Source organism: Equus caballus, chromosome 23, assembly GCF_041296265.1.
Source record: "Equus caballus isolate H_3958 breed thoroughbred chromosome 23, TB-T2T, whole genome shotgun sequence".
Classification (NCBI taxonomy): Eukaryota; Metazoa; Chordata; class Mammalia; order Perissodactyla; family Equidae; genus Equus; species Equus caballus.
Window position 1 is genome coordinate 57,380,720 of NC_091706.1, and position 12,622 is coordinate 57,393,341.

Sequence of the window (12,622 nt, forward strand, 5' to 3'; positions counted from 1 at the left end):
TCTGACTATAAGAACAGAGTTAACAAGAGTCAGATAACTCAAAAGGAGACACCGGACAAAGAATTTTAAATACATATATATGTATATATATATTTTTTTTTTGAGGAAGATTAGCCTGGAGCTAACATCTGCCACCAATCCTCCTCTTTCTGCTGAGGAAGACTGGCCCTGAACTAACATCCATGCCCATCTTCCTCTACTTTATATGTGGGATGCCAGCCACAGCATGGCTTGACAAGCATCATGTAAGTCCACGCCCAGGATCTGAACAAGTGAACCCCGGGCCATCGAAGTGGAATGTGCAAACTTAACTGCTGTGCCACTGGGCTGGCCCCAAATATCTATTTTTTTATTTCATTTAATTTTTTTTTTATTTGTGTGTGTGTGTGAGGAAGATTGTCACTGAGCTAACATCTGTGCCAATCTTCCTCTATTTTCTATGTGGGATGCCTCCACAGCACAGCTTGACAAGCAGTGCTAGGTCCACACCCAGGATCCCAACCTGTGAACCCAGGATCCCAAGCTGTGAACCCAGGGTCTCTGAAGCAGAGTACATGAACTTAACCACTAGGCAATCAGGCTGCCCCATGAATTTTAAATATCTCAATTGCTTCTTGGGCCCTAATTACCTTGCAGTAATATAAAGTTAGGGGAAATCCTCTTCTAGGGCTTTCAGGCTACTGGTTAGAGAAAGTTAAAGAACTTTAATTATTCAGGTTCATAATCATTATCACCATCAAATCAAGCTTATTCAGCACTTCATGACACTTAAAGCACGTCCACCTATTTAAATTATTTGAGCCTCTCAAAAGCTGTTTAAGGTAAGTATTATTAGTGTCCCCATTTTATATATGAACAAAAGAGTTTCCAAGAGGTTTGATAAGTGACTGATAAAAACATCACCCCAGGGAATGACAAGCTGAATGCTCTTTCCAGGTCTTTCTGGCTCTTTGCTGTGATGGTATTGCTAAAGTTAAGAATACATAGGATACAACTTGTAGATTTTTGTCACATCCTTTATCAGGTTGAGGAACTTCCTTTTTATTTTTACATTTTGATGGGTCTTGCTAAGAATGGAAGTTGAATTTTGTCTAATGCTTTCTCTGCACTGATTGACATCATCATGTGACTTTTTCTCCTTCACCTAGTTAGCATGATTTATTAGATTGATTGTATTTAAAATATTAAAACCCCTTGCATTCCTAGGATAATCCTTACTTGGCCTGATGCATTATCCTTTTCATCTATGCCTCCATTTGATTTGCTTACACTTTGTTAAGGATTTTTGCACCTATGTTCTTGAGGGATATTGTTCTGAACTTTTCGTGTAATGAACATATTGATTTTGGATCATGCTGGCTTCATAAAGCAAACTGTAGCATATTTCCTCTTCCTCTTTCTTCTGAAAGGGTTTGTCTAAGAGTGGTGATTTCTCTTTGTTTAAATTTTTGATACAATTCACCAATGCAGCCATCTGGGCCTGGAGTTTTCTGGAGAAGAGGGTTTTTATTACTTAGTAAATTTCTTGAAGAGATGGAAGGGCAATTCTGATTTATTATTGCCATCTGCACAAGGGTTAGTTTGATAGAAGGCACTCTGCCTTTCTAGAACTAGAACCACAGAGTGGTCCTTTGAAGAACACTTACCTGATCAATTTATGCCTCTGAGTCAGTAGTTTTCTACTGTTCTTAGGCTAAAATTCAAAAGATCTAGCATGGTCGACAAAATCCTCTACGTCTCCTGCTCTCTCTCCCTCAGCGAACAATGCTGTTGCCTCATCTCTGTGATCCACGCCCTGGTTTTCTTTCAGTTCTTCCAAGCAGCATGCCAACTACTGACTCAGGGCACTTTCACATGCGTGTCCCCCTGTTAGGACGTGAACACCTCCTAATTCCCCTCAGCTTACAACCTCCAGTTTATATTTCACGTGTTATATCCCATGTCACTTCCTCAGGGAAGCCTCCCCTGATAGCTCTGACTAAATCAGGAGCCCCTGTTCTCCAGTTTCATAGCTCCTCCTTGACTTTCTTCTCTTGCTTCTGTGACAGTTAATAACTATCTACTCATATAATTCATGTCTATCTCTCTCACTAGACTAAATTCACAATGAGAGCTGAGATCGTGTCTACTCTGTCCATGATGGCATCTTGGGACCAAGTATAATAATAACTGGCTAATAGAGCGTATATATTTGCTGAATGGTTAAATAAATGAATTAATGAATGTAATATGACTTTCGGATATTTCTGTCTGTTTTCATGCTTCTACCATGTTCTCCTGGCTACTTTCATGAGCTAATTCATTTTTACACTTCAGTAGAGTATGACTCTATGCTTTTCTCACTGTAGCTTATATTTTTGTGTTCTTACATTAATATAAAGTAGCACAGTATGATGAAAATATTATGAGCCAAATGTGAAGACTTTGGGGGCCTTTTTCTTCCCATGTTATTCTATGTAACCAAAGACCTACATTGACCACTAGTATTCACAAGCTATGTGATTTTGGTCTTGGCCGTTAGACACCTAAACAATCTTAGTTTCTTCATTTCAATCTAGAACAAATTATGTTATCTCTCCTTGCTGGTAATATGTAAAAATGTTTGATAAACCATGAAATGCTACAAAAAGGAGGGGGTTGTTAATGGTAATCTTGACATTGGGAATGTTTACCTTGGAAGTATGCATTTATGTTTTCTTTAAGCACTAAATCAAAATGTATACAATAAACCTTGCAGGAAAAATATTTCTATGCCTAGAAAAAATACTGGACAAAAATATTTTCAAGTATTTTCCTAGGGTATATGGGTTTGCATTTATAGTGAGGGGGAAAAACACTAATGTAAAAAGAGAAAAAAAGGAGCATGCTGTTTAGATTACAGTGACCATGCCATTAGTGTCTATCATGTTCTATTGTCTCTGAGTTATCTCATCTCCCTATATTTTTTCATAAAACTTTGATCAGTCTCCTGAGAAATCTCCCTAAGGGGATTCCACAGTGAAGGCTCCTTTTTAAAGAGGAAATCAAGCCATCTCAGCCCGGAATTTGACAGAAGGATCCTGTCCAGAGACAGGAGAAGTATAAAACATACTATTTCCCAGCCAGCTCCTCCAAGAAATGGAATTCTCTGAGATGCCGGGCAATGGCTCAAGGCACAGAATCTGGAATACGTGATTCAGAAATTAAGTGGCTGCTATGACACAGTTCAAGTAGGATAACAAAACCCTTTGACAACTTTACCAGCAAACAGGCAGCATTGACCTTGGAGAAAAGCCATAATGATGGCCAGAAATAATTTCAGCTGCCATCAGCAACATTATATATTCATGAAGTTATGTTTATTTGTCCTTTGCATCAAACATACTTACGAATTAACCAAGTACTTAAGTTGTCTTTCCCCTCTTTGACATCAGCATGAACAGCAACAATACACGTTACACATCTTTTAACTACACAGAAAAGAGCTATTTTATACAATATGAAAATATGATGCTGGAACTTCTGTCTTTCTCCTCCTACTCTTCCCACCATCAACTGAGCCCTGCAGATTCTTCTTACAGTTTTCAATGTATTGTTATGAACATTTCTTAACCTCAGTTAATTCTAGAGGCAAGATCCATATAAAATTTAGAAGAAAAATGAAAGGAAGAGAAAGGAAGGAAAAAATCCATCTCTGCACATTTAGCTGGAAGGAGACAAATGCCCTGCAACAAAACACATTTTATGTGTTGAGTTCTCTCTTGTAATTATAAATGTGGAATTCCAAAATAAAGGAGCACAGTAAAGTGACAATGTCTCCACAGAAGCAGGCAGGCTGGCCTCCAAGAGGCTGTAAGAGGACATTTCCATTACTGAATTCACCGCAGTCCAAGGTCTGCCCTTCAGTTATATAGGCTCAGAAACCTAATTTATCAGCTGTGGAGAGAAGAGGGCAGTCCACATTAACCAAGCTCACAGAGAACGACATGTAAAACAAACCATCAATGCATTAATCAGCAATGAAAACTGTAACAATCATGCAGAAGCTCATGACCAGAATATTCTGTATCTCTTGAACAGATCTGCATTGGATGCTAAATTATAATCACTTAGATGCTTAGAGAATAGGGACTCAAAGACAAGAGAGTTGCCTGGATGATTTACATAATTTAACGCATTCAGGACAAGATCACTAACCTCATGTGTCCATGTTTGCTTCAAGGGATCTGTTTGTGAACTTGTTCAATCCACAGTTTGATCAGTACTTTCCTCTTATTTCTTTGTAAGTCTGGCTCACTACTGGGAGATACACCATAAAACTTTAACGGTGGTTTTAATTTACTCTGGTTAGCCATCATAGATTTTTGTTAAGCTCTCAGGGATTGATCAAATTGTTAAAGACTAACTTAAAAAGCACTGCTGCCTTGAACATGTAATGTATATTATACATTCCTGGGAAAGAGAAAATATTATATATATATATGATGTATATTGTAGAAATGTTTACTTCTTGTTTCGAGCATATCACAGAACTCACACACAATTAAAGCAGTACACTGATTTCTCTCTTTCTCCCACTCAGCTGTCCTTGTTAATATCCTGGACCTGTGGGACTAAGTTTTACTCCACTCTATTCCAGAATCCACATCCCAATACAAGATCCAGAATCTTTTTATTCACTAGATGTTTAAAATATTAAATATATGGAGCGACATCATTTCCTAAAAGCAGGTCCCCTATAAAGCATGAATAAGACTTTGGGTGGATTCTGAAGACCTGCCAAGGTATGTGGGGGTGACAGACTGAAAGACTATGGAAAACAGAAGTGGGTGTGAAGCACAGACAGAAAAGACTAAGAATCTCAAACACATGTTTTCACTGCTTATAAATTTTGCTCGGGAGAGGTCTTGATCATAAACAGAATACTTCAAAATAAGACAGCCTTTACATTTTAATGCTCTCCCTTGTAGCTGTGTTCAAGGGAATGTTCCTAAGTTAGACTTTAGGGAAAAATCTTGAGAAGCAACACCTCCCCACCTTTTTTCCTTTATCTTCTCCTTCCTCTATGTAAATTCCAGGAAGATGCTGATGCCAGGGATGACTGGATGAGAAGGACATAGCAAATCTGAGGGAAGAATTAAAAAAAAATGGAGTGAGACAGAGAGAAATGTTCTCCAAGTTTACAAATTGAATTGCCACTTTGGTAAATTCTCCTTTTTTCTTATGGCTGGAAGTAAATCAGAATTTACTAAGATTCAACAGAAATTTCCCCACTTTGAAGGATAAGACCATATCTCCAAGGACTTTGCTAAATTACATAACAGAAGCCAAAAGAAAACATTTTATATTAATGACACAAAGAAATAAATGCAGACATCATAAGATGAAAAAAAATCCAAGAACTCAGCTATAAATTCAATAACAGAAAGGGATGCAAATTATAAAATTTAATCTATGAAACTGCTAAGCAAACAGATTCCTTTTTGCCCCATGAGATTTCAGCACAATTGTTGGCTTATTTCTTCTTTAACTTATATTATTTTTTAGGAATTGTGTAATTAATTATTTCTCAATGCAATTTAAGAAACTAGGTAAGAGTAATGTACACAGAAATAAGAGCTCTGATATCTAAATTGAGCTGTGCCAGAATTACAGTCTGTTCTAGCTCCAAGCCAGCCTATAAAAACTCGATTCATCTTTCATTAGTCTAATAGTCACAGGCTACCTGTTCCATTCTAATTGCAGAATTGTTATAACTCATAATAACGAAAGTCCAATCACAGCTTAATTTTCAGATCCAGGATAGGAGTGCCACCAATGGAGTTAAGTGTAATATATTTAGCTTATAGCAAAAAGAGTTCACAAAGTTATGGAGACTCCTATATGAAATAACACAAATCACTTTCATGAATCCAATCTTTACAAGTAGATATAGATTTTCAACTATCACTTCTTCAAGTAATTTTCTATTAGTTGCTCAGATTTAGACTCTGAAAAACTATACAAATGTTTGAGTAACAAATATCTTTTCAGCAAGGCTTTAAAAAATTTAGGATGAAAGGATTTGGGTATGGTTGAATCTGATTTCTTTCTGCCCAGTAGACTGATATAATGGTTAAGGGCATGGACACTATAAGTCACGTGGCCTGAGCTTCCATCCTGGAATTACTCTCTCTTGGCTGTAGATCACTGAGCAAGGGATTAAACCCTCTAAGCCTCAGTCTTCCCATCTGTAAAATGATGACAACCATAGCATTTAACCCAGAGAGTTGTTATGTTGATTAAACAACATATTACATGAAAAAGTGGCACATAGTAAGTAGTCTTAAAAGGTAGAAGTAGAAAAATCTTAGAATATATTTTTTATGCCCCAGGAGTTTTATTTAGAGATTTTTAATGCTAAATAAGTAATAGAAGTGAAATACTATTTATATTTTTTTCCAAGAACACGTTGATATTGGTATAGAGAATTTATGTATGTGAAAAGAATAAATATGCATTCTCATATTTCGGGCTATCTTCCTGAATGGGACTTGGCACTTAAAGTCAGCAGGGATGCCTTCTGGGGACCACAGTCTTATCTTTCATACCCATCTTCTTCTTCCATCTAGAGGAAGAGGATTTCCAAAGACACGAGCAACATGATTGGCGAACAGCTAGATTTTCCTAATCCAAATTGAATTACTTAAACCCACACAGAATCCATGTGCCTGATAGGAGAAATAGAGGAAGGGAACCACTGCTCATTTTATCCACCTACAAGCATTTCATCAACTTTTCATCCTGCCGTAACCTTTAGGTTAGAGCGTGGTCTCTCCTTCACTGCCACTAAGCTGGCCTGAGAGAAAGGGAGATGAAGACTGCATAGTGAGCAATGAGGGAGATGTGAGAAGAGACAAGGATAGAACGAGAAACACCCCCACAGAGAAGCAACACGAAATCACACCTTCAGAAAAGATAAGTGTGTCCTCACTTCCAAAGAAGTTCATGTTGCTATTATTTTGAGTGAATGGTGTCAAATAATGGCATTTTATCTGTAAGGTGTGGTGGTTAGGACCCTGCACGGGCTTGACAGCCCTGGTTACAAGAAGCACACAAGTGGTTTTGAATGTTCACTAAATCTCAGTTCACTCACATGAAAAACGGCTAATAACATCTCCATATCAGGGTTATTGTTGCAATTAACTGAGATAATGTATGGAATCTCCAGCACAGAGCATAGCATCTAGCACCATCCCAGCATATGGTAGCTATTATTATTACTATCATTGTTTCCTATTTAAAATATCTGGGAGGATATTTTACTATGTTTTCCTGTTCTTCAATGCCAGAAGCTAGTCTCCTGCTAGATTTTTAAATTAAAAAAACAAACAAAGAAACAAAAAACCCAGTGACAGTCTAAAAGCAAAACAATATTCGAACCTAGGCAAAAGCAGTGAATCAGCAATGATTTTAAGACTCTTTTTCGCATGTTTATTCGCATTTAAATGACATTAAAAACCACCGCAGTGCTCCTATGGATCTGAAAGATTGTAGGTGTAAAATGGAGCACATGGAGACACGAATTCATATAATGTACAAGCTGGAGAGGAATGTAGAGAAGCCCTAACTCTACACCCTCATCTTAGAGAAGAGTAAATTCACGCCTAGCAAATGAGTGCTCCAAGGTTACCAGACAGTTAGTCCCCAACACTAGAAGCCAAATATCTGCCAGTCTTTCCACTAAGACCAATAGCTCTCCATACAATTCATTCCCGGCCTTAATTATCAGCTACAGTAAAGTTTCTTGTTGGGAAGGGTAGACTCTTAAAGCAATTCTGGAATTCCCTTGAACGGTGACAAAAGAAAAGAGTTAGGACAGCGACACTTTAGATTAGCTTTTTGGGAGCTTTAGATGATGTCACTTCTCCATTTCATTGCAAGACAATATTTCTGGGTTTTATTGCCATGACTCAAAGCAATGAAAGAAAGTCACAAATAGAAGGTAGTGTTTACCTGCATAATTGGAACAACTTCTTATGAGCTGTTTTATTTACTCTTTGGGTAAATATATTTATTACTCAGGTAGTTTACTTTTATGCATTGGGTAAATATATTTATTACTCAGGTAGTTTACTTTTATGCATTACATATCTATATAACATTTTAAATGCACATGGTTTTATAAACCCTGTCTAGCATACATCGTATGCTGACAATAATTACCAGAAATTGAACTGTATCATAAAGAATCATATGAAACTTCGGAGAATTTCTAGCCTCTTCTATTTACTACTGATATAACTACTGTGGGATTTACAGAATGTCATTGTCAAACCATTGGAAAGAACAATGATTTTTTTCTCTAGTTATATATTTATAGTTGAGCACGGATCTTTACAGCGAACTTGAAAATTGGTATTGATTTATAAACAAATAACTGCAAAGTATTTCCAAGTTGTTATTTAAGCCCACTCAGTAATATCATACATGACAAACATTCATTGTTCTCTCACTTTGTGCCAAGCATTGCGCTGAATAAGAACTTTAGCTCAGGGTTTCTCAATTGCAGTACTCTGGACATTTGGGGCTGGAAAATTATTTGTTGCAGGGGGCTGTCCTGTCCATGGCAGCATGTTCAGCAGCATCCCTAGCCTCTCCATTCTAGACGCCAGTAGCATTCCTTGCCCACTAGTAGCCATCAGAAATGCCTCCAGACATTGCCACATGTCTCCTGGTTGGCAAAATTACCCCTTCTGAGAACAACCGATTTGGCTAATCGAATTCTCTTAATAATCTCCTGAGGTATGTATTATTGTCCCATTTGCTAGATAAGATGACAGACGCTTAAGGAGGTTAGCAATTTGCCCAAGGTCACACAAACAGCTAGTGGAGACAAAATCAACTGCAGATTCCAATCATTTAAGCGTTGAATGATACTTCCTTACTCAAAGACCCACATGAACACAAAATCTAGATCTATGTATCCACAGAAACCGTCCCAGCAATACTGAAATGGAGAGCCTCCTTTGAAAAGGGGCACATACCGTTTCCATGGAAAGGTTTTACTCTCATGCAATGTATGAGTCATTTTGAGTTATGCTGCAGCCACAAAGATTATGAAAAATTTAATGACTTAAAGCACCAAAAGTTTGTTTCTGGCTCATGTTATACTATCACTGTGATGTGGCATGGGCCTGGCTCCATCATTCCAGGATGCAGGTCAAGGTTGAAGACCTATGGGGACATGCCAGTCTCTGGCAAGGTGATAACAGAACCGTATGATGGCACTTAAAGTTTTTGCTCAGAAGTGACACAGATCCCTTCCATTTGGTTTACCTGGGCAAAGAAAGTCAGGTGGCCATGTGTGAAGTCAGTGGGCAAGGAAGGACACAGGTCCATCAGGGAGGGGCTGAGTGGGAGGGCAGGGGAAGAGCTTCCTACTAGGAGGGACAATAAATATTTTTGAAAAATAATACAACCTTCATACAACTACACTGAGAAGTGTTAAGAGGTAGTGTCATAACTTGCTTTTATTCACAAGGCCCATGATATCTGTATGTTTCCTGGAGGCCTCTGTTTGAGAAAGCAATCCTGATATGGTGGCCAAGAGCCAGAAATGGAATTGCTACGCATTCAACATTTTGGAACCTCAAAACAGTAACATAGCAGAGCTCTCATAAGACAAAGGGATGTGGTCCCTTAATTCTTTCCTGATGGCCTTCCTTTGAGAGACTGAACAAACTTCCTTCTCTGTGAATCTATTCCATGGTCTCTTAAATGGGAGCTCTAAGAACAATTCAATTTTGACCTGATTTCTAGGCTATTCTGAGTAAGGAGCAGATAAAGTTCTAAGAATAGAAAGAATGCTTGTGCTTGGAATTGGGTGAGAAAACATTATATCAATCATGGGGGTCTGTGGGAGGATACATTCATTTTAATGTTTCAGTGCGCAAACCTTCTCTCCCCACCTCCTTCCCTCCCTCCCTCTCCCCACCCCCCCACAGAGGACTACACCCACAATCTCTCAGGAAAACTTATGATTAAAAATCATAGAAGCCACTATAAAACAAAAAGTTCTCTTTTTTTCCTAAATGTTCATATATATAAGTCATCTAGTGGAGTTATATAATAAATACATTTAACTTAAAGTGTACTTGAGAGGAAAAGAAGGAAGGAGGGTAGACAAAGAGAAAAGGAGAAAAGGAGAGCATGATAAACTAAAGATGGTAGCAAATCCTTGACACTCTTCCCACTGAGATGTGAAGTCTGATTTTCCTACCCTTGAATTTGAACTGGCACTCATGACTTTCTTGATCAACAGAATGCAGCAGAAGTGACATTCTAGGACTTCTAAGTGTGTATAACTATATTTTTAAGCCTTACAGCTTCAGCTCAGGCCTTTTGGAACATTCAGTGTTGTGGACTGAATTGTATCCCCTCAAACTTTGTTTGTTGAAGTCCTAACCGCCAGTACCTGTGAATGTCACCTTATTTGGAAACAGGGTCTTTGCAGTTGTAATTAAGTTAAGATGAGGTTATGATAGATTAGTGTGGGCTCTAAATTGAATGGCTGGTACCCTTATATGGACAGGGATATTAGGAGACACAAAGACACAGAGGGAAGATGGCCATGTGAAGACAGAGGCAGAAATTGCCAAGGACTGCTGGCAACCACCAGAAGTTAGGAAGAGGTAAGGATTCTTCCCTGGAGCCTTCAGAGGAAGCATGGCCCCACCGGCACTTAGATTTTAGGTATCTAGCCTCCAAAGCTGTGAGAGAATAAAGTTCTGTTGTTTCAAGCCACTCGGTTTGTGGAAATAGCCCCAGGAAACAAATACTCCTGGTCTTGGGATGCTCCTTCTGGGAACCAACACGTCACCTGTACTATAAGAATGACAAGCCACATGGAGAGACTACCTGTGGACACATCACGAGCCTGAGCTGAGCTTCCAGTCAAGAGCCAGATTCAACAGGCAGACATCCCAGGTGAAGCAACTCGTTGTGAGTGAAGAAGTCATGTTGGAAGTCGACAACCTGTGGATTTGAGATGAGCTGCCTAACCAACAACCCCTTCTAGAATTCATGCTACACAAAACTGAGGAAAATAAAACTGTCATTTCAAGCAACTAAGTTTTGGGGTAATTTCTTATATGGCTGTAATTAAATGGAATAGAATCCAGTACCTGAACGTAGGTTACATAATACAAACTTAAATATATGGCCATGGCTTTGGGACTAGGCGGTGGGCAGAAATTGGAAGGAGTGTGACAAGTCGGCTGGTAAAGGCTTGAAGGGCAATAAGGAAAATATTACTAGATTCCAAAGACAAGGGACACATTGTTATGTCGTAACAAAATGTTTGGCAACCTGGTCGCCTGCCATAGCATGGAAAATAAAGTTTGCCTCCCGAACTCTTGGATTTGCCTAGAGAGATTTCTAGACATGAAGTATAAATTGCTAACTGGCCCAGCAAAACCTTTCTCAAATTTCTAAGCAAGAAAATAATCAGCAAAATAAATGATGTTTTAAGCCCCTAAGTTTAGGAATAGAGACCAGGAAAGGGGAGTGTGACAGATTAAGGAAGATCACAAATCCTTGACACTCTTTCAACTGAGAGCTGAAACTGAACTTCCCTACCCTTGAATCTGGACTAGCACCACACAGCATTCGTTACATAGCAGTGAATATCAGGGGAAAAGGTGGGAAGGGAACAAAAGAAGACCAGTTTAGATGGTGAATGTTCTAGAGTGAGACTAAAATGTGAGATCCAGTCTGCCTTTTAACACCTAAGCACGTCACCTGTTGAATGTTATTCAAACGTTTAAAGATTTATGTACAGATACAACATGGCCACTAACACAAACAAACTACTTTACATGCTGTTTGACCAAAGAAATAGCTATCTCTTTAATTCTGGAGGAAAATCTAACTGTGTTGTATTTATTGAGAACTAGCATTTTTGTTATTAACATGGTACCTCCCTAAGGGATCTTCACGGGTAACCCTCTTGCCTTAGACACTACTTCAGAACTTCAACTTGACCTCAGATGTGACTTCATTATATCCTTTAAAGTAGAAAGGATTCACACAAAGCAGAACACTCCTGACACAAGTGTTTGAATAAGTGTTAAATGACGAAGATACAATCTAATACTTATGCATTTCTTTATACATAAACCTCCTTATTCCACAAAGTATGTAAAGTGGCTCACAAGTGATAGAGTCAACACTCTACAAAATATAAAAATATGTAATAATCCAGGATCAGACAAAATCCAAGCAGAATAAAAGCAACAAATTATGAAGAAATAGTCAAACATGCTCTATAGTTATTAAGCTGAATTTGATTCTGAGCTTCTAGACAGCTAAACAGAAAAGGGAAATATCTGTTGCGTGTTTATCAGTAAAAGTGAGAAGAAAATATTTCCAATGCAAAGGAGAAAAAGTTATTCATGTCATAGAATTCTGAAACTAATATTCATTAGGGAATTACCACTAAGGACACTATGATCTCAACAACATCGCTACATTTAGCACCTTACACAGAAACACATTTCTACTAATACGCTTCTTCAAGCTTTTCTCGATGAATGAGAGCATAATTCCAGAGTTCAACTTAGCCATAGAAACATACAAGACCAAGAAAACATGTCCAAAGATG

At 38.2% G+C, this 12,622-nt stretch overlaps 1 long non-coding RNA gene across 1 annotated transcript in view; it reads right to left on the reverse strand.

Annotated features, from left to right (window-relative positions):
• Nucleotides 1-344: 344 nt before the first annotated feature.
• The window catches only part of LOC138920311 (uncharacterized), a 128,699-nt gene continuing 116,421 nt past the window's right edge, over nucleotides 345-12,622 (reverse strand). Inside the window, exons 3-4 of the long non-coding RNA XR_011431230.1 lie at nucleotides 5,017-5,104; nucleotides 345-3,915 (exon numbers count right to left, since the gene is read on the reverse strand). This is a non-coding gene — a long non-coding RNA (uncharacterized lncRNA). The remainder of the gene's footprint in view (nucleotides 3,916-5,016; nucleotides 5,105-12,622) is intronic.